At 41.9% G+C, this 22,185-nt stretch overlaps 1 protein-coding gene and 1 long non-coding RNA gene across 4 annotated transcripts in view; one reads left to right on the top strand and one right to left on the bottom strand.

The window, feature by feature from the left end:
* The window catches only part of FRY (FRY microtubule binding protein), a 193,732-nt gene that overhangs the window by 6,732 nt on the left and 164,815 nt on the right, over window positions 1-22,185 (top strand). For all 3 annotated transcript variants that reach the window (XM_083608908.1, XM_083608906.1, XM_083608907.1), the window contains exon 2: window positions 17,072-17,260. The gene's annotated coding sequence lies outside the window, so the exon portion shown is untranslated. The remainder of the gene's footprint in view (window positions 1-17,071; window positions 17,261-22,185) is intronic.
* LOC310760632 lies at window positions 6,847-7,504 on the bottom strand. The gene is made up of 2 exons (XR_014547084.1): window positions 7,187-7,504; window positions 6,847-7,085 (listed from the first exon to the last, which is right to left on the bottom strand). It is a non-coding gene; the product is annotated as an uncharacterized lncRNA (long non-coding RNA).

Genomic DNA, 22,185 nt, shown 5'->3' with positions numbered 1-22,185 from the left:
TGATTTACATGCTGTTCTCTTTTGATGTTCATGCATACTTCAGACATAATCAGGCAAGTAAGCAAGCAAGCAATTCTTGCGACTAGCTCACCAAAGCTACCATGGCTGATCAGTGTGCAGTATACTGCATTCTTAAACGTAGATATAGATTACAAAGCAACACAGTTGCCCCAACCCAACTCTGTGTATGTAGCAGCCAGGGGATCTGATTAAGTTTATGGGTAGCGAGGAAGGGGGCAGCCTAAATGCCTCTACCACGGAAAGCTTGGAGGAAGCTAGGCAAGAACTTTTTCATCTTTCTTAACAAGAAACTCCACCCGGATACAGCTAAGTACAGGACTACATCGTGACTGAACTACGTCATTACGCTATCTTCTCAGCAGCCTTCTGTTCTTGCCATGTCCTGAGCAGCTGATCGGAGTGTCTAATCAAGCGGGGATGCACATTTTTTTGGTGAATCAGGTAATTTTGCACAAATAGCAGCAGTTTATGGGCTCTATTGCCCATGCAGGTATGGCTGCCCATTACCCTTACATCGATTAGAGTGATCATGTTAAAAGCCACAGATTTGCCCATACGTATTTTATACGTAACTTCACTGCAATATATAGTTGTACTTCTTGTTTCTGGTGTAAATGTATTTCTAAAAGGGTTCAAAATTGTCTTCCTTCTAAATGGCTTCCTTACTGGTCTGGTATCAGGTGGGTCACTCAGGACCTGGAGCTAGTAATTTATTTAACAGTTGCAGCTTGATGGGTTGTTTCATAGGGCTGGAAAGATTTATTGTGTGTTCCTTTGGATAGGTAGTATTCAAAGGCATTGCTTATTGCCATTTTGGAGAAGCTAACCCATCATTTAAAGACTTTCAGAGGCCAGGCAGACCCAGAGGATTTTGCTGCAATTTGGTGGAAGTTTATTTCACACATGAAGAAACGACGGTTTTTAGGGCCTGCTCAGGACATTTTGCCGCTTGAGGCAAAACCCCCAGCATAGCCTTGCTGCGTCCACTGCCACCTCCTGCTCCTCACCACCAGGCGCTTGCCACTTGCTGTCACCAGGTACCTAATGCCTGCAGCTCACCACGTGTTTCCAGGTGCTTACAGTCTCCTTATGCTCCACCACTGCGGTGGATGTGCCACCGCCCACCTGCTGGCACCAGTGTATCAGGGCTTCTTCTTGCGATGATGGAGTAGGAGGAGCAAACATTGTTAGAAACTGAGATAGGAAAGCTGGGAGCTAAATGGCACCTTAAACCTAGGTTATGGGCACAACAATGGAATGCCTAGGCACACTTTTTTTATAACAAGAGTACAAAGCTGAAAATGAAAATGAATTAACTTCTTATATTCATTTTTCACATGGTCTAGTCCTAATCTGAAGACTGCAAAAAAAACCCCCACAAAGCCATGGTGGAAGTGGGGAGGCAGAAAAAGGTCCTCCTTTCCTTCCAATCTGCAGTTTTAATCTGAAATCGTAGGCCCAGTATTGTGCCCAGAGCTCAGAAACGGCTTGTGCTAATGAAATCCCTTGTCGCAAAACGCGCCTAGAACAATGGGAGTTTTGAACACTGGGCGCAGCGGTGGGCATGACTGCAGTGGCAGAGGAGCAGGCGGAGGCACCTGGCACTGGCAAGCACCCAGCAACGAGTGTGTCAGGGAATTGCTAAACACTGGAGAGGAGTGGCTGGATACTGATGAGTAGGCACCAGAATAAGGTGGGTTGGAGACTGACTTGGAAGAAGGGATCAGTGAACTAGGGCAACCTGTAAGAACCAGGAGTTGAGACTCAGAGGCAAGAGAAGCTGCAGGATTGGAGAGTGAAGAAACAGGTGCAGGAGGAGAGAGAGATCCGTCAGGCTGATGTAGAGTCAGGGGCTTCTACACCTCCTCTTCCTGCCCTCTCCTGCACCACTGTCTCCCAGGACCAGGAGAAGAATGAAGAAGGGTGAGCAGAAGCTGCAGCAACAGGGTAGGGAAGGTATATATGCTGAGGTTGGGGGCGGGTCCTCTTTGTTGCTGCAACTGCCTCATTGGGTGCATGCCGAGGGGAACCTGAAAGGTGTAGGACTGATGGACAGCCAGGATTTTTGTTGGGGGGGGCAGGATTTTTGTTGGGGGGCTCAGAACCAACGTGTTTGGTCAGTTAAGTATTTCCATTGTTTTACTTGATCTGGGCAGGGGACAGCTGCCCTCCCTGGCTATGCCCATAGAGAGACGTGCCTTTTCCTGTTGTCAAAGGGTACCTTTGACAATAAAGAGTTAATTCCTCACTCTGGACAGTCTTTGACTGACAGCCCTCTGACAGAGGACTCAATGGCCGGTGAGCACCCAGGAGGTGCTCAGTGGTGGTGCTTAGGGGGTGTGAAGTGGCCTTGCTGCCCTGAGACAACTGCCTGACCACATCTCATGGGCCGGCCCTGACTGTTTTGGACTTTCATTCCATCTAAGTATGAGTTTATTTGGTAGAATTTGTAACCGTCTGCTCATTGTCCCTTTGATCCTTGTCTGTTAGTTCAGTGGATTCTGTCAGTATTATTAGATGTATTGGAAGGAATTTGTTATGAGGTTGTTTTTGGTCACTCTCTTGAATGTATGTTTGCCATCTTTCTGAATTCTATGATTTTATTGTCTTTTAAAATAAAACAACAATAAAAGAAAGAAAAAGTGACAACTAGATTTCTTTGAAAAGACATGTTAGGTTTCATTAAAATCTGTTTAAACACGCATTCAGCTTGAATAGCTACTATTGAAACAATGTGGGCAGGGGTGATTGTCTAATGGGTTTTGTATTTGAATATGAATAATGTCACAGGACCAATATAGTACTCTCTCTGCTTTTCATATTCTCAAGAGATCACTATTTTTAGCAGATTTTCTGTGGAAAAAATAATGATCTTTATTTTTGAAAGCCTGACTTGTTTTATGTTGCTCTCTGTTATTTTAGAACATACCTTGCTAAAAAAAGGCTTGAAACAAAATGTACCCAAAAGAAATAATGTACTTTATAAGCTCACACAAAAGTCATTTGTAGGCACTGCAACTGCAAAAGGGTGTGATGATATTTACCAGGCTTGGACCACCTTGATATCTATGGAAGAAAGTGCTGTAAAGCTACTGGGAATGCCAAGCATAATATTTTGGTGAATTAGTATTCCAAGTTTTTTTTAAAAAAAGTTTCCTATATTCAGAAGGCACCAGTGAAATGATATAAACAATAGAAAATACATAAATGATTTCATAACCTGGAGACTGCCGAGTGCCATTCACTCGGAACTAGGAACATGGTGAAGCAATCCATTCGTTGCAGGCTGAACTGCAATGTGAAGCAAGTCAGCCCACATCTCACTATGGTTAATGTTAGTTTGTATTTCCATAGGCCTTGTCCACAGTCAAGCATTAATTAGCTGTTAATCCACTTTACGCACCATTCACATTGGACCAGAGTAGTTCACACCTGTGCATATTTGAATCTGAATATGAGGAGCAACTTTGGTCTTTACTGTTCATACCAGCACATGTTCCCATTTGTGTTTGTCACTGCCGATTAAATACCAACCGAGTGTGCGGACAAATACCTTGTTTTTTAACCACCCAAGAAGTGTGCAAGAGCACACAGCCAGGCAACAAGTTCTGAGCATAAACATTTGCAATTATCTGGTTTTGTGCAAATCTGAGGGATCAAACGATATAGGCCCCATCTGCACTATACATTTAAATCATATTATACTATTTTAAAGAGACATGGCTTCCTGCAAAGAATCCTGGGAACTGTAGTATGTGAAAGGTGCTGAGAAATGTTAGTAGACTCCCTATTCTCCTCACAGAGCTACAATTCTATCCCTCTTCCTGGGAACTCTGGAATTGTAGCTCTCTGATGGGAAATAAGGGTCTCCTAACAACTCTCAGTGCTCTTAACCAAACCACAGTTCCCAGGATTCTTTGGAGGAAGCTGTGACTGTTTAAACTGGTATGAGATTGCTTTAAATGTACAGAGCAAATACAGTGGTACCTTGGTTTTCAAATGTTTCGGAAATCGAACGGTCTTCCGGAACGGATTACCTACGTTTTAAAACCAAGGTACCACTGTATATGTGTAAGGCCATGTTCCTCTGTTCAAGAGCTCCTCAGAAATAGCTATGAGCATGGACAGAAAAGAATGGAAAGCAATAGTAAATTCTCAGCACACACACTTTTCAGATTGCTGAGCAGTATGTGGTGTAGAAATTTCTAATATGTTTTACTCGTGTGGCTTTCTAGATTTGTGCAAATCTGAGGGATCAAAAGAATGTGTGTATGCTGGAAATAGTTACAAGCACAGCCGGAAGAGAAATAAATGCATTAAGGAAAGAGTGGGAGTGGACAGGGGAATAGCAAAAAGGTGACTATTGATCCACGCACTCAAAAAAACACTGAAACAAATTGCCTGCAAGTCTGAGTGAAGCAGTTTGGAACAAAAAATTTCTCCAATTAATTTGATTCTAACCATGTCAGGAAAACCTGAATCTACATGGGGAAAGCATCAATATTGGTGCTGTTTGAGCATAATGTCATGTGGATGATACAAATTAAATGGGAATGCAAACAACTTACACAGTTCTCTGGGGTGGACAAGCCCTTAAACAGAGCTCTAGAATTAATATGTATACACTAGTTTATGTACATAAAGCATGAACGTTTGTGTTTTAAAAATAACCCATCTGGCTGGGAGAATGTGAGAAAAACACACACACACACACACACACACACACACACACACAATATCTATGCCCCCCCACCTCAGCTTCTGCTTCTTATATTCATTTTGTGGTGGAAAAACATTGCGGCTTCTCTAGTTTATTCTCCATCCTTTCTGTTACTAAGCAGTTGAGTGGTGCTGCTTGAGTTGTTAGGTTCACAGGCTGCCACAGCTGCGACCAATACATTAACCAGCTAAACAGCGCAGGAAATTATTTCTAGCACAACTGATGAGGAGAGTATTTATGTGGATGCAGGAGATGCATGATCAGGATCTCCTTTGTTGTTTACTTCAAAGCAGTTGTGTGGGGATTCTAACGTCACTGGAAAAAGCAATGATACAGAGGCAAGTGTATGAGGTTTTCACCCCATTCCATTTTCCAGGTTAATACCTCTTTCTCTCTGAAGCTGCTTTGCACTTCACGGAGGACCTTCCCTTCCCCCGCCTCCATTGAGCCAGTTGGAAAATGCCATAGGGTGAAAAGGTTTAACCTCATCCCACCAGTGCCACTTCCCTAATCAAGTTAGCAGCCTCCCACAGACGGTTGTAACTAAAGAAAAAGAAGGCCGGGAACTTCGGCCACACTTCGTGTCTAGTTTTGTCCCTGAGGCTGCTGTCTAGTATGTAGATCTTTCCAAGTATCTATTGCAGAATATGCATTTACTCTTCTGTTTAGATGTGTGTGTTTTCCTCATAAGAGAATGTGTCCTGCTAATTCACTGCGTTTTAAAAATTTGCTTGTACATATTATGGATTTTTAAAAAAGAAACTTGACTGGATGGACTTGGATTATAGTGTAAAGGTAAAGGTACCTCTGACCTTTAGGTCCAGTCGTGGACAACTCTGGGGTTGTGGCTCTCATCTCATTTTACTGGCTGAGGGAGCCGACGTTTGTCCACAGGCAGTTTTTCCGGGTCATGTGGCCACCATGACTAAGCCGCTTCTGGTGAAACCAAAGCAGCTCACGGAAACGCTGTTTACCTTCCCGCCGGAGCGGTACCTATTTATCTACTTGCACTTTGACTTGCTTTCAAACTGCTAGGTGGGCAGGAGCTGGAACTGAACAATGGGAGTTCACCCTGTCGCGGGGATTTGAACCGCCAACCTTCTGATCGGCAAGCCCTAGGCTCTGTGCTTTTAGACCACAGTGCCACCTGCGTCCCTAAGGATCATAGTGTAGGGTTGCCCTATTTCAAAAAGCAAAAATCCAGACAGAAAGATTGTTTAGCTTTTTTGGGCAAAGTTGTTTGAGCTTTTTCTTGGCAAAATCTTGGGGGAGGGGAATGAAGCTTTTGAGCTATTTTTAAGGGAAATCACCAAAAATGACACAACGACATGTGTTGCCAGAATTCCTGGACGTTTCAGCAATTTCCGCCCAATCACTGTTTCCTATGGCTGATTGCCAGCTATGTCCGGGAAATTCTGCACGTATGGCAACCTTAAGCTGGTGCCTATTAGGACCAGTAGGGCTGAATACAGGGTGACCAACAGCAGGTGTAGCCTGAGCCAATGACATTTCCGCCTCCATCCTCCTCCCTGCAGAATTCTACAAGGGCAGCACTAAGACTAAAGTCAGGGTGGGGAGTGAACTGCCTATAAGAAGGTCAGCGGATGAGGGCTGACTGTAGGCAGACTGATGTTGGTGGGGTGGTACCTCATTTGCCCTAACAGACCTGCCTCCACTGGTCTTGAACCAGGAAAACCCAAGTTCAAATTCCCACTCAGCTATTGAAGTTCACTGAATGGCCTTGGCATGTCACTAGCTCTCAACTCTACTTGGTTGGGTTGTCATGAAGAGAAAATTCAGAAAAGTGGTCCACAAGGGACCACAAGAGTCATCTAGTCCAAATCCCTCAGTACAGGAATCTTTCACCCATGACCCAGAGATTAAGAGTCTCATGCTTTACCGACTGAGCTATCCCAGGTGTAGGATAGTTCATTTTTAGGATAAAATGGTACTGCAGCATGTACACCATCCTGAGGTCCCTGGAAGAAGGGTGAGATGGTATCGCGGGCTGTGTGTTAGCTTGTGAATGCTGCTCAATGTCCTCTGGGAACAGAAATTACTTCAACATGGAATGATTAACATGGATAAAAATCGGAGGCCCCTGGTGATGATCTGAGGGGTTCATGATTTATTATTGCGCATTCTTCAAGAGAATGTTCTGACATATTAAAACTGAATAGGCTCCAGCAGTCTCTGTGTGATTGCGCCAGATGGTAGTTTGAGGCTGAATCTGATGAATGTAGTCTGGCTTTTGGAAGGGGGTACGAGCTGTATTTAGCAATGGGCAATGGGAGAAGGTAGCAGGAGTCTTGTGAAAACAGCCATCTGGTGCATTGTCTTGATGCTGAGAGAGAATAAAGGGAGACAGTGAAGTGGAAGTGAGTGAAAATGCTGAGTTCTAACTGATAGAGGAGGCAAAATACAATGTTAAGTGTGCATACTTACCTGGGAGTAGGCCCCATTGATCTTGCAGGGGCTTCATTCTGAATAGGCATTGTAAACTGGATTGTATATTTCTTTTAGATACTGCATGTCAAGAGCTATTTGGCAAACATGTAGCTTCTAGTCCATTGTTCCATTCACATACCAGTTTCTGTTGCGTTTCTGAATTAAGCTGCAAAAAGAGCCCAGGCTAATGTCGAGAGCACTTGATAAATGTGAAAAATAAAACTATGAGCACAGTATCTCATTACAGACGAAAGACACCGAAGGGCAAGGTTCTGGATACACTGGTGTCTTTCACTCTTAGACATTCAATCATTGTGTATGGTGGAACTGTCTCTCTGCTATAAGGTCAACATTCATATCTCCTGAAAGTTTGAAAGAAAATACTAGACGGAGACTTCCGGAGGCGGCGCGACCGGTAATGGCTGCCTTCTCCGAGTAAGGAGAAGGGAGCTCCGCTGTAAACGGGTCGTCCGCTACGGCGAAGCGGAGACCCACTCAGGAAAACCACAGGTGGCAGAAGCCTGTGGTCTCGGGACCCGGCGGGCGCCAGAAGCAGCCCCCAAAACGTTGAAGGGACCCCGTAAGGGGCTCCGGATCGCGGAGGGGGTAGCGGCGCTGTGGGTCGTTGCGCAAACAGCGAAGTGAAGCCGCATTGCTGTTGCCGGTCAGCGCTGTCCTTTCTTCCTGCAACTTTTCTGAACTTTGGAAACTACAACCCGTGAGTAAATTTGGACATTGAAAACTTTCTGAAACTTTTGTCAACTTTCTGAAACTTTTTGAGAACTTTATGAAACTTTTAAAACTTTTTTAAAAAAGTTGAAATCTGGCTGAAAACGGAGTGAGGATAAGCAGGAAGCCCATCTCCCGCTATACTGAACTTTAAGCAAAGAGCAGGAGGAGTGGAGACAAAAAGTTATGCGTTAACTAAATGCTGGCACCCTGTTAAAGCAGTTTTCTGAGTGAAAGACTTTGAGCTATTGACTTTTGCTGGTTATATTCGGGGTGCACTGATATTCTTCTTCTGTGGCACCAGTGGATTATAAAATAAATAAGAATCTCTGATGCTGGAGCTGCCTGGATGAGCACCAGTTTGCAACTTTGGATACATTGAATTCAGATTTTGAAACATTCTGAGTTGGAACTGGATACTTTGAAACTGTTGCAGTCAAGGCACTGTAAGAAACACTGTTTTGCTTTAAGTTTTACTCTGCTAAAAATAATACATGTGGAGGCGATAGACATGGATTTAAATTTATAAGTTTAACTTGGATTTGATCTTTTCCCTGAAGACGTATTAAGCTCCCTCTAGAGGATTTTGGACTTACAGCAGTGACTTTGTTTTACTTTCCCTTTCCCGGCCTCTGATTGACTATTGTATCTGGGACTCTGCTTTCTCATGGGAACAACTTGGATTGACCTTGGATTACAGATAACTTTGGAATGAGTGGCGCAAGGAGAAGAGGAAGGACTAAACAAACAACTCTAACTTTATCTGCAGCCTCACAGCGTAGATCTTCTGTGCCGGCCTTGCCTTCCACTTTGCCTCCAGACATAGAGGCGGCCTCCCTAATACAGGCAGGGGAGGGTGAGACAGAGGAGCTGCACCTGGGAGATATGGCTTCAGGGACAAGTAGCTCTGTCTTGGAGAAAATTTTGGAGAAACTGGAGGCTCTGGACAAGAAGGCTGATTTGCATACAGCTAAAATTGAACAGAACACAGAAAGCTTGAATAAGCTGACTGGACAAGTTGCACAGAATGCCCAGTCTATTGGAGAATTAAAGGAGGCTGTAGGTGAAAATCGTAAACTGGCTGAAGATACTAGTCAAAGATTGGAAGAACTTGAGAAAGAAGTAAGACCACTCAGCAAACAAGTTGGAGAACATCAGATTTACTTTTTGATGACAGAACTGCGAAACAGGGAGACCAACTTGAGGATACGGTCAATACCAGAGGTGGAAGAAGATAATTTTATTGAATTTCTAACTAAGGAATTTGCCAAGTTTTGGAAGTTAGAGGAAAAAGACTTTAAAATTGTATCTGCTTTCAGGCTTGGCAGAGTCAGAAGGACAGAGAAGCCCAGAGATTGTTTGATAACACTGAGATCAAAGGAGGAAAGGGACAAGATTTTGGGCCTGCACTACGAAAAGTCACTAGACATTTTGGGCAAGAGAATTGAAATCTACAAGGACATTCCTAAGCAGTTGCTGGACCTTAGATCTAACTACACGGAATTGGCAAGACTGTTGAGAAGCAACGCAATTATCTTCAGGTGGGAGTTTCCACAAGGATTATCCTTTACCTACAGAGGGAGAAAGATCAAAATCAAAACAGTGGAAGATAGAGACAAGTTTTTGGGAGCACACGGAGAAGACCTCCACAAAGGACTTGGATTGCCAACGCCAGAACTTCCAGGGGAGCCCGCCCCCTCGGATCCTCAAGGACCGGAGAACAAGGTACCACCCCAGAAAGAATAACCAGATCTATCCAGGATGTCTCTGCAGCTTTTGAGTTGGAACATAAATGGCTGTAACAGTCCCGAAAAAAGGTCTAAAATTTTTCATATTCTAAAAAAGGAACAATTGGACATTATATGCTTACAAGAAACACATGTGATTAGGCTCCATAGAAAGGTGTTAATAAATAAAAGGCTTGGTCAAGAATTTATATCATCGGATACAGTTAAAAAGAGAGGTGTAGTGATCTATGCAAAAGAGAGCCTTTCACCAAAATTTCTCTTTAAAGATGAAAGTGGAAGAATCCTCGCAATAGAAGTACAGTATCAAGGAGAAAAAATTTTGATATTAGGAATTTATGCTCCAAATGAAGGAAAATCGGATTTTTATAAGAAGTTGCACGAGATCATGCTGGATTATCTGGATTACAACAACGTCATCATGATGGGGGACATGAACGGGGTCGTATCAACAAATATGGATAAGTCACAGAACCAGAACATTACTAAAGAGGGAAGACTACCTAAGACCTTTTTTGAAATGACTGACAATATGGACTGGGTTGACATCTGGAGAGTTAGAAACCCCCTGGGAAGAGAAGGAACATTCTTTTCTGAAGCTCAACTGACTTGGACACGAATCGACCAAATATGGATAACTAGAAGTCTGGCACCTAAGGTGAGGAAGGTGGAAATCTGCCCCAAAACATGCTCCGACCATAACGCCTTGAGAATGGATATGACATTGATCCCAATCGGCTCCTTTAGATGGAAGATGAATGATGGCCTGTTTAGAGATCAAAGAATTGTAAAGAAGGCCCAAAAAACCTTAAAGGACTATTTTGAGATTAATTTGAACACTACGGTGGAAAAAAGAACTATCTGGGATGCAAGTAAAGCTGTGATGAGAGGGTTCTTGATTCAACAGAATTCCTTAAAGAAAAGACTGCAAAATGAAAAGAAAGATAAAATTCTGGAAAGTATCAAAGAGTTGGAGAAGAAGTTAAGATCTAACCCGAAGTCCCAACCGATTCTGAGAGAAATTAAACTTTATCAGGCGCAATATTCCAAGCTGATAAATCAGGAAATAGAATGGAAGATTAAAATAATGAAACAAAAAACTTTTGAATCGGCAAATAAATGTGGGAAACTGCTAGCTTGGCAGTTGAAAAGGAGACAAAGATTAAACACAGTAACAAACTTAGAGGTTGAAGGAAGGAACATTCAGAACCCGGGAGAGATTAGAAAGTGCTTCCAGAGGTATTTTAAAAAGTTATATACTCAAGGGCCACAAGATGAAATAGAGATTACACAATTTTTGGAGAGAAATGGATTAGCAAAGCTGTCAGAAGAAAATAGAACAATTTTAAATGGCAAAATAACACGACAAGAGATTGAACAGGCCATCCTGAGTCTGAAACAGGGCAAATCACCAGGGCCAGATGGACTGACCTCTAACTACTACAAGACATTGAAGGATTATTTGATACAACCTTTGTTGGAGGTCAGTAATGAAATAATGGAGGGGAAGAAGGCGCCTGAATCGTGGAAAGAAGCATTTATCACATTGATTCCAAAGTCAGAAACTGAAAAGACACAACTCAAGAATTACCGTCCCATCTCCCTTTTAAATGTGGATTACAAAATATTTGCAGATGTTTTGGCACGAAGATTTAAGAAAGTTTTAAGTGAGATAATCCATAAAGACCAGGCAGGCTTTCTCCCGGGCAGACATATGTTTACTAACACAAGGAACATCATAGACATATTGGAACTTTTACAAACAAACATAAACACTAAAGCAGTTTTAATTTTTATAGACGCGGAGAAAGCCTTTGACAACATTTCTTGGAAATTTATGAAGGGGAATTTAAAAGAAATGGGAGTGGGACGGGGGTTTGAGAACGGGATTGAGGCAATATATTCAGAACAAAAGGCTAAACTGATAGTTAACAATGTGGTTACAGAAGAGTTTAAAATTGAAAAAGGTACACGACAAGGCTGCCCGATTTCCCCATTACTGTTTATTTCGGTTCTGGAAGTGCTCCTGAATATGATTAGGGGGGACCGGTTGGTGGAAGGGATTCAGGTCGGAGCGAAACAATATAAACTTAAAGCTTTTGCAGATGACCTAGTTCTGACATTACAGGAGCCGGAGTCTAGTTTGAAAAGAGTACTACAACTGATTCAAAACTTTGGTCGAGTGGCAGGATTTAAGTTAAATAAGCAAAAAACTAAAGTTTTGGGGAAAAACGTGACAGATATTGAGTTGGAACAGCTTCAGAAAGAGACAGAACTAAATGTGGTTAAAAAAGTTAAATACCTAGGGGTAAATATAACAGCAAAAAATCTGAGTTTATTTAAAGATAATTATGAAAAATGTTGGTCAGAGATTAAGAGAGACTTGGATAGTTGGTCAAGACTAAAACTTTCTTTGTTAGGCCGAATAGCTGCCATCAAGATGAATGTATTGCCAAAAATGTTATTTTTGTTTCAGACACTGCAGATTGTAGACAAGACAGAGTGCTTCCGGAAGTGGCAGAAAGATATTTCTAAATTTGTCTGGCAGGGCAAAAAGCCCAGAATCAAATTTAAAATATTAACAGATGCGAAAGAAAGAGGGGGCTTTGCCCTGCCAGATTTAAAGTTGTATTATGAAGCTGCAGCTTTCTGCTGGTTAAAAGATTGGTTACTTCTTGAAGATACGGATGTTTTGGATTTGGAAGGTTTTAATAATGCGTTTGGATGGCATGCATATTTATGGTATGATAAAGCTAAGATAAATAAGGCCTTCAAGAACCATATTGTCAGAAAATCAGTCTTTAATGTCTGGACAAAATATAAAGACTTACTGGAGAATAAAACTCCGAGGTGGCTGTCACCCCTGGAGGCTAAGGCTCGGAAAAGAGCCAATATGGAGGCCAACTGGCCAAAATATTGGGAGATAATAGAAAAGGATGGTGACAACTGGAAATTGCAGAGTTTAGAAAAGATGAGAGACAAAGTGCGAGACTGGTTACACTATGCTCAGATTAAAGAAGTGTTTAAAAATGACAAAAAGCTAGGATTCCAAGTGGAAAAGTCAAAGTTAGAAACTGAACTGTTAGAACCTAAGACTAAGGTACTTTCAAGAATGTATAACTTGCTGCTGAAATGGAACACACATGACGAAATGGTAAAATCAACAATGATAAAATGGGCGCAGGATATTGGGTATAATATTATGTTTGAAGATTGGGAAAGGTTGTGGACCTCTGGGCTGAACTTCACTGCATGTAATGCGTTGAAGGAAAATGTGATGAAAATGATGTATAGATGGTACATGACCCCTGTTAAACTGGCTAAAATATACCATTCGTCTGATAGCAAATGTTGGAAATGTAAGGAAAATGAAGGAACATTTTTTCACCTCTGGTGGACCTGCCCTAGAGTGAAGGCCTTTTGGGAGAAGATATATAATGAATTAAAAAAGGTGTTTAAATACACCTTCACTAAGAAATCAGAGGCCTTTCTCCTGGGTATTGTCGGCCAGAGTGTGTTAAAAGAGGACAGAACATTCTTTTTGTACGCAACAACAGCAGCAAGAATATTAATTGCCAAGAATTGGAAAACTCAGGAGCTACCCACTGTGGAAGAATGGCAGATGCAACTGATGGACTATATGCAATTAGCCGAGATGACCGGCAGAATTCGAGACCAGGGAGAAGAAAGGATGGAAGAAGACTGGAGGAAATTTAAGATTTATTTACAAAAATATTGTAATTTGGCTGAGTGCTGAATTGGATGCCAGTGCAGACAATTGTCTACCATTAAATTAGATTTAAGGTTGAATTATATGTCAAACCAAATTAAGATTACTAATTAAGATGAATTAAATGATAATTTGTTTGAAACTAATTTAATAATGATGTAAGTGTATGCGGGAGGTGTGGGGGAGTCCCATGTAACAATTGAGAGATGTTAAATGAACAATGATAAGTGCTTATCTAATATATGCTTTATTTGAAAACTTTAATAAATATATTATAAAAAAAAAAATGAAAGAAAATACTAGACAACTGGCAATAGTGAGGTTTAACTACGAGTAATGTATAGTTATAGTGGCATGAATCTACAGTAGACGTTGCGACAGCAAGAATCCCTTCGGAACCAAAATAGACACTTGGGTGCTAAGTATTAATAAAACTGTGGTTAGGTATTCACTGTTTCTTTGCAAAGGAGGAGGATAAGGATGAGAGCCAGGACAGGTGGAAAACTTTTGTCCCAGCAGAGAAGCGGTTGTGGCAGCAGGAACCTCTTCTGAACGGCAGTAAGACCTTTGCAGTTTAGTTAAGTATCTGTAAAATAGTAATGCTTGAGTGCCCACAGTATCTTTCCAAGAGAGGAGAATATGGAGAAAACCAGAACATGGCCACGTCCCCGTGACCTCTCATTGGCCACACCCCTGTGATCTTTTAGTGGCACCAGCCATCATTGGCACCAAGCAGCATTAGAGCCTCCTAAGATCATTTATTTCAATAGGCACTAAACTCTGCCTAAAATTTTAGCTTTATGCAAACCAGTCAAAACTCTACTGCAAAGGGCCAGAAGATGGTGCCAGAGTAATGCTATCAAACTTAACATAGCCAAGCTATTGAAAATCATTTTTATTTAAATGTTTTAATTGTGAACTGCATTGGGAGTAACCCTGATCACCCATGCCATTTTCTTTCTTGATAAAATCTACCCTTTCCTTTACAGATGTTTTAAAGGGAAGGGACTTGTTTTACTTAAGTTAATTTTTGGTGTGTGAGAGAGAGACAGGCAGACAGAGACTTGCTAGATAAAGGGAATAACTACAACATTAGAATCTCAGATGCATTAAAAGAGAATGTATCCATAATACTTTTTAACCTGACCTTCAACTCAAACACATTTCCTTCTGATACATCAATTTATTTTTTTTATATCTACCATAGCTTTTACTTTGTGATGGAGTAAATGGGCAGTTTCTGGTCATTAGTTACCACTTTTCTGTGCAGTAAATTCCATACATAGTTTGCATTGTGGCAGGAAGGCTTCTTTTATCTGTCCTGAATCAATTTAAGTGCTAGTATTATTAATAATTTTATTATTTATACCCCACCCATCTGGCTGGGTTTCCTCAGCCGCTCTTATAATAAAAATTCACTTTACACCCGCTGACACGCGGGTGGCGCTGTGGGTAAAACCTCAGTGCCTAGGACTTGCCGATCGTATGGTCGGCGGTTCGAATCCCTGCGGCGGGGTGAGCTCCCGTCTTCGGTCTCAGCTCCTGCCCACCTAGCAGTTCGAAAGCACTCCTAAGTGCAAGTAGATAAATAGGTACTGCTTTATAGCGGGAAGGTAAACGGCGTTTCTGTGTGCTGCGCTGGTGCTGGCTCGCCAGAGCAGCTTCATCACGCTGGCCACGTGACCCGGAAGTGTCTCCGGACAGCGCTGGCCCCCGGCCTCTTAAGTGAGATGGGCGCACAACCCTAGAGTCGGACACGACTGGCTCGTACGGGTAGGGGTACCTTTACCTTTACATGTCATTATAGGAGGTGCCTCTGAGAATAAGCAGCATGATCGACATACACATTGAGATTAGTTGGAAATAAATAAGGGCATTAAATACAAATTCTGTGCAGTCTTCAGCCCCAGGACCTGGCTAGGGCCTTTTTTGTTTTCCTTTTCGTTTCTCCAAAATCATCCATAATTTTTGTACTGCTGGTTTTAGCCTGTTTGGTTTATCTTTAATCAAATGCTCCTAGGCCACCATGAGCATTTTGAATAAAATGGTCAGGTAATACGTTTTTAAGATAGGTGTATAAAATGATAACATGTAAGTTAAGCACTCAGAAACACAGGAAACTGCCTTATGCCAAGTCAGACCCTCGGTCCATCTAGCTTAGTGTTGTTGACACTGCCAGAGGCTCTCCAGGTTTTCAGAAGTTTTCCCTAGTCCCACCTGGAGCTGTGGGGGATTGAATCTGAGACCTTTTGCATGCGAAGCAGATGCTCTACTATAAGGCTCTGCTCGTACCACTTGGCTCCCTGAGGCCTCCCCAGGCTCTTGTCTTTTGTTGTCCCTTAGTTTATTGCAGTGCTTTTTCCCCAAGAAAAGTAGGTGCTGGAACTCAACATGAAGCTGTTACAGAAAGTTGCTGGGTGACTTGGGACAGCCCTGAACGAACAGATGCCAGTTTGACAACAGTCGCATTCACCATCCATGGAGGTGCTAAAAACTGCGGCAAGCTGTCTCCCTAGCTGGTTTGGAGGTTCCCCCTGGTTCTGGTGCAGGTCAAAGAAATGCGCCCCTGCTGCCCTCATTCTCTTAGATTCAAGAGGATGGCTAGGGCATTTTGGAAGGGCCTTTGCGCAAACTCATGTGCTTGCAATGGTAGAGCTTAAAGCCCTCCGCTGCTGCTACATTGGAGGCGGATTGAAGAAGAGGAAATATGAATTGTTCCTGCCCTGTAACTTGACCAATTGCAGCTAGGAGCAGCCAGGAGTCATAGATCTGAAAAAAAGTGTAGAATCACGTATGCTGGCCAGCTTCCATATTGACTTGAAAATGTGTGTTTTGGGTTTCTTGGAAGTATGTAAAGTCAAGAAGTGGGTGGAGGAATGCTGGACTCCTGTGTGCTTCAGCTGGGGGGGGGGCACTGGTTTCTTGTAGCATAATAAAGACAACTGGGAAGCCATATTTATAAAGTGTTATATGTGTGCAAGTGGGGAAGAGTTGCCACAATGCCCTTTTCTTTTTCTAGCATTCTTACACTAGTTGTGGCATGTAGGCTTTGCACTAGGTGTTAGAATTTTCTCCCCGCCCTTAAGGTGTGATGGGGTCTGGGAAAGGAGGTAGAAAGGAAGGAGCTAAAAGGAATTGTTGGACAGCTGGCTACTTGTTCTCATGCCATCTATTTGTGTTCTGGGAGGAACGGATACTTTTTGACCCTTGGGATATAATTTTGATATCTGATCAAACTGAACACAGGCAGTCAAGTACCTTATCTATTATTTACATCAAATGGAAGAGAGTGACGTTTGCTATTGCTAATGGCAATGGACCCTGTGAAATGCCTCCGTGCGGTCTAATAAAAAAATAGTGCTGCAGTGCCATTTAGAAAGATGATGATGAAATTTATGGACAATGTTTTTGCTCCACAAGAAAAGGTAACCATTGTTTACAAACTATGAAGTGCTATAGAACTAAGCAACTAATATAACATTGGTTACTTTGTATGCAGTGGTTTTGTTGTAAACCATAACCTGTGTTTAGAATACTCACAGACAATTATAGGGATTTATTGGTAAAGCGTGTGTCTGTTGGTTAAAGCTAAATGATGACTAGCTTTGAGAGGTGGCAGTAATATATTATACAGTAGTGTGGATGACCTAAGTTCATGCATACTGTTATTTTCCCTAGGTGATACAGATGGTTCACAAATGCAAAACAATACCTTTCGTCTCTAGGAAGCAAGCAAGGCAGCATCCATATCACAGGCAATTAACTTGGCTCTGCCTCTTCTACAAAACTATCTCACCCGTGTTTATGACAAGCATATCCCACCATTAATCTGATTAAAGAGACACTGAATGTGCTGATCAAGGCGAGGTAAGACTTAAACTCCTTGTTTTGGATTTATGATGTTTGTTTTTGCAATTTAAACATACAACTGGCTTATTGTATAATTTGCATTGCCATATTTTTCACATCTGACACATAATAAGCTTTCTGGTTTAAACAGACATGCATTCTTACTTGGTACTGTCCTAAGATTTCTATCCAAGTGCATTTTTTTGTGACCTGAAAATTTACACAGGAGCCTGAAATGCTATGTGAGGACATTATAGAGCATGATATACAGTACCGGTAACCATCAGGTGTTTATGGAGAAAGGAGTGTGTGTGGTACTACGCCTAAGTAGTTGTCATTCTAGTGCTACAGTCTATAGAAAAAACATTTGTTCTAAAGCAAATTATGTTTGGATTTACCGGTATCTTGTCTGTTGTGGGCTGGGGGTGTACTCCCTGATTTCCATTATGTATTCTTTGACAGCTTTCCCTTGCCTGGTGCCCTCCAGATGTTCTGGACCACAACTCACATCAATCCTGACCATTGGGCCTTCCTGACTGGGGTTGATGGGAGTTGGAGTCTAAAACATTTGGAGGGCATCAGGTTGGCTGAACTAGCTAATATCCAGAACAGATTTTATTGATTTATTTAGGTAGGCATTTATTTATTTAGGTAGGCCGAACAACATTAATGGGTGGGCAGGATTGTAGACTTAACAACCGCCTGATGTCGCATGTGACATTTCCCCTTTCTCACACAGTTTGAAATCAAGCTGCAAAGCCCACACGGCTTTGCAGATGCTGATAACCAGCTGATTGCTGTGCTTGCAAAGACTTTGCAAGAGCTGCCATGATGCATGGTGCTTCCAGAAACACCAGGCTTTGCAGACACTGCTGATTCCCTCTGTATGTATGTAAATGCACTGAGATAAGTACAAGTCACTTTTTGTTCACCAAGCATTCCACTGGAATCAATTTGCTACTTCTGAGCTTAAAATATTTGGCAAGTGAATGGGTAGTGCCACTGGTTTCTTGAATGGTACCAGTAGAACTGAACAACCCCCCTAGAAATGAATTCCATGACTTTTTGCTCATTTTGATCTCTTCCAAAATTATTGGGTTTCATGGTTCCTTTCTCTGGCTTTCTGTTTTGCTTTGTGCCACAGATGCCTATTTCCTATTTTTCACTCCTTTGCCTAACATGTTCTTAAAACACATTATGCGGGGGAGGGGCCAGATTCCAGGAAGCCACACACAGAGCCTCTGAATATCTACATATTTTAAAGCAAATATTAACTGCTTTTACGTTATATTTTCCGAGTAATTTAGATGCAAGGTCCAGTGATATGGAAAGATAATGTGAAAAATAGGAATAGATTTCTTACTGATTAGTAATGGGTTATAAATTCCTAAACCTGTAGTATAATTCTCCAAACTGGATTGGCAACGTAATAAAAGGCTCTGCAATGTAAATAAAATAGGAAAATAAACCTGGTCAGACCATGTAACGTCACACCAAGCTTCATTTGTTCAAGATGAGAAGGGGGGGGGGGGGACACGTTCATCAAGATTTGAAGTGAACAACAGCTAGGTTTGACTTTCTTGCTATGTTCATTATTGTGGATCACATCTTGTTGCTTTGGTCTGTATAATACGCTGTATGAATAGGAAGTGATGCTTTGTTACTTAGTATTCTGTAATGTGTAGACCATGTAAGTTAAATGACATTTTGGACATACTTTAACTAGGAACTTTGTATTAATGGTCATGCTTTTGGCACCTCAGCACTGCGATGTTTAAGCAACTCATGACTGAGGAGTTTTTCAAGGCAGGTATCAGTGCACTTATAAACATTTGTTTCATTTATAGATCTTCTTCATTTGTGAAGTTTTTTTTCAGCTGTGAGGGTTTTGAAGCAGCATAGTTCACTTTCTTTGAACGGAGTACACTCATTAGCAAGTCAAAAGTTGTAATCTCATGTAACAATCTCCCTTCCCGTGGGGCGATTTCAAAACAACGTCAGACCATGGTTTGTTTAAACTAGCCATGGTTTATTGTTACATGCAACTGTGGCCAGTCACTCAATTATGAAGTTACCATAGAGCAATCTACATAAAGCCTATTCTGGGATTTATATAGGACTAAACTACTCATTGCAATGATAGATAATATCTGTACCTTGTATTACAGTATATATAATTCATTCGTATTGTTTAAAATATGGCATTTCACTAAATGCTTCACACTACATTAGCTTTTACAGTTGCATGCTATGTTTCTGGGTAGACCTGTCAGCAACTAGTGAAGCCTGACAAACAACATTACAAGTTACAAAGGTCTCCCCCTCCCCTTAATTAAATCCATGATTTCCCGAAATGAATATGATTATTAACAACAGCTTGTGAAACAATGCAAAATACAACTGAATGGTATATCTTTTGTTCTGCGAGGGAGTAGATCTGGAAGTGAACTGCACTCCTTTGCCAGTTGGAATGTAGCCTATTTGGAAACTGCCTGTCAAATCATGGAATGCTTGCTAAATGAGGACGCTACATGTGCTGACAGCTTCAAGGAACTGAGCAAGAAGCAGTTCCAGCAAGTTTAGTGTTTAATTTGTTTATGCTTATTCTGTTGTATATACAAGAACCCCTGACTCCAGAGTTTCCATTGTGTTTCTGTTGCTGTCACAGCCAACTGATCAGATCAGCACATATGTACAGTACTACATTATGCAATGATACATTGGACAGTTCTTCCAATGAAGGGATTTAGGAAGTGGAGTCTCTCAAGGATCAGTATTGGGAGCTGTGCTTTTTTAAACTTTCTCATAAACATTCTAGAGCAGGGTTTCTCCAAACTTGGGTCACTAGCTGTTTTTGGTCTACAACTCCCATCATCCCTAGCTGGCAGGACCAGTGGTCAGGGATGATGGGAACTGTAGTCCAAAAACAGCTAGAGACCCAAGTTTGGAAAAGCCTGATCTAGAGTAAGGGGGGTGAGAATGGAGGTAGGCAAGTTTACTGATGATGATAAATTGTTCGGGGTGGTTAAAAGCAAAAGGGAACGTGAAGAGCTCCAAAAAGACCTTTTGCACTGAGTGAGTGGCCAGTAAAGTTATGTAAGCTGGGGGGGGGGAATATATTTTTAAAAAAACTTTATTTCATATCTGCGGGAAGTGAAGTTACAGGGAACGAGGCAGAGGGCCTTCTCAGTATTGGTGCCCACCCTGTGGAATGCCCTCCCATCAGATGTCAAGGAAATAAACAACTATCTGACTTTTAGAAGACATCTGAAGGCAGTCCTGTTTAGGGAAGTTTTGAATGTTTGATGTTTTATTGTGCTTTTAATATTCTTTTGGTAGCCGCCCAGAGTGGCTGGGGAAACACAGTCAGATGGGCGGGGTATAGATAATATTTTATTTATTGATTGATTTATTTATTATCAGATCTGAACTGGTGGTAACTGACCAGCAATGAGACCTTGGCTAATTTGGTGAAGAAGTTGATCCAGTGTACAGCAGCTGTTAAAGAGATGAATTTTGTCTTGGGGACCATTCAGAAAGGGATTGAAAATAAAGCCACCATTATAGAATGTATGGTGGGGCCACATTTGGAATATTGTGTACAGTTCTAGTCACCTCACCTCAAAAAAGATATTGTAGAGTTGGGAAAGGTTCAGGAAGGGGCAGCGAAAATGACCGAGGGGATGGAGAAGCTCCTCTAATTAGGAAAGGTTACAGTCTTTTGGGTTTTTAGCTTAAAGGGCAAGTAAAAGGCCAACAAAGGTCCGTATAGTAAAAGCTATGGTTTTCCCAGTAGTGATGTATGGAAGTGAGAGCTGGACCCTAAAGAAGGCTGATTGCCGAAGAATTGATGCTTTTGAATTCTGGTGCTGGAGGAGACTCTTGAGAGTCCCATGGACTGCAAGAAGATCAAACGTATCCATTCTTAAGGAAATCAGCCCTGAGTGCTCACTGGAAGGACAGATCCTGAAGCTGAGGCTCCAATACTTTGGCACCTCATGAGAAGAGAAGACTCCCTGGAAAAGACCCCGATGTTTGGAAATATGGAGGGCACAAGGAGAAGGGGACAACAGAGGACGAGATGGTTGGACAGTGTTCTCGAAGCTACGAACATGAGTTTGACCAAAATGCGGGAGGCAGTGGAAGACAGGAGTGCCTGGCGTGCTCTGGTCCATGGGGTCACGAAGAGTCGGGCACGACTAAACGACTAAACAACAACAAAAGGTGGCATGACAGAAGTGTCATGCATGGTGTTGGAGAGACTGGAAGAGAGAAAAGGATTTTTCTCTGTCTCATTCTCTGTAGGAATCCAATGAAACTGAATGTTGAAAGATTCAGGACAGGCAAAAGAAAGCACACATGGAATTCACTTCCACAAGAAGTAGTGATGGCCACCAACTTGGATGGCTTTGAAGGATGACAGGGCAAATTCATGAAGGAAAAGACAGTCCATGACTACTAACCCTAAAGCCCATGTTCAACCTCCACTGGCAGAAGCACTATGCTTCTGAATACCAGTTGCTGGAAGGGGCAGGAGGGAAGCTACATTCCCATAAGCATTGAGTTGGCGACTGTGAGAACAGGATGCTAGACTGGATGAAAATAATTAACTCAAAACTCAGAAACCTATTGTGAAGATAAAGTGAAATAAAAATGTAGCATTGGGTCAAGACTTCATTGTGTTTAGAGCAGGCTTATTTGAGTCATTGGAACTTAAGTTAATCATGACTGAATTAAGTGTCATTGATTTCAATAGGCGCCATTCAGCTACAGTGTCCTATCTACACAGTGAACTTCTGCTTAGACAAACAGAAGTTACCATACTTTGCTTTTCCCTGCAAAATCCTACAGATCCTAAAATCTGCTGTGTAGGGATGGAGGATCTTTAAGAGCAGACAGCCAGGTGGGCTGTGGGGGACAGGAGAGAAAGGGGAAGTCCTGTT

This window comes from Podarcis filfolensis (genome assembly GCF_964270895.1).
Source record: "Podarcis filfolensis genome assembly, chromosome: 4".
In the NCBI taxonomy this organism is placed as follows: Eukaryota; Metazoa; Chordata; class Lepidosauria; order Squamata; family Lacertidae; genus Podarcis; species Podarcis filfolensis.
The sequence above is the reverse complement of the archived record's forward strand: the minus strand, read 5'-3'. Positions and strand labels throughout refer to the sequence as shown.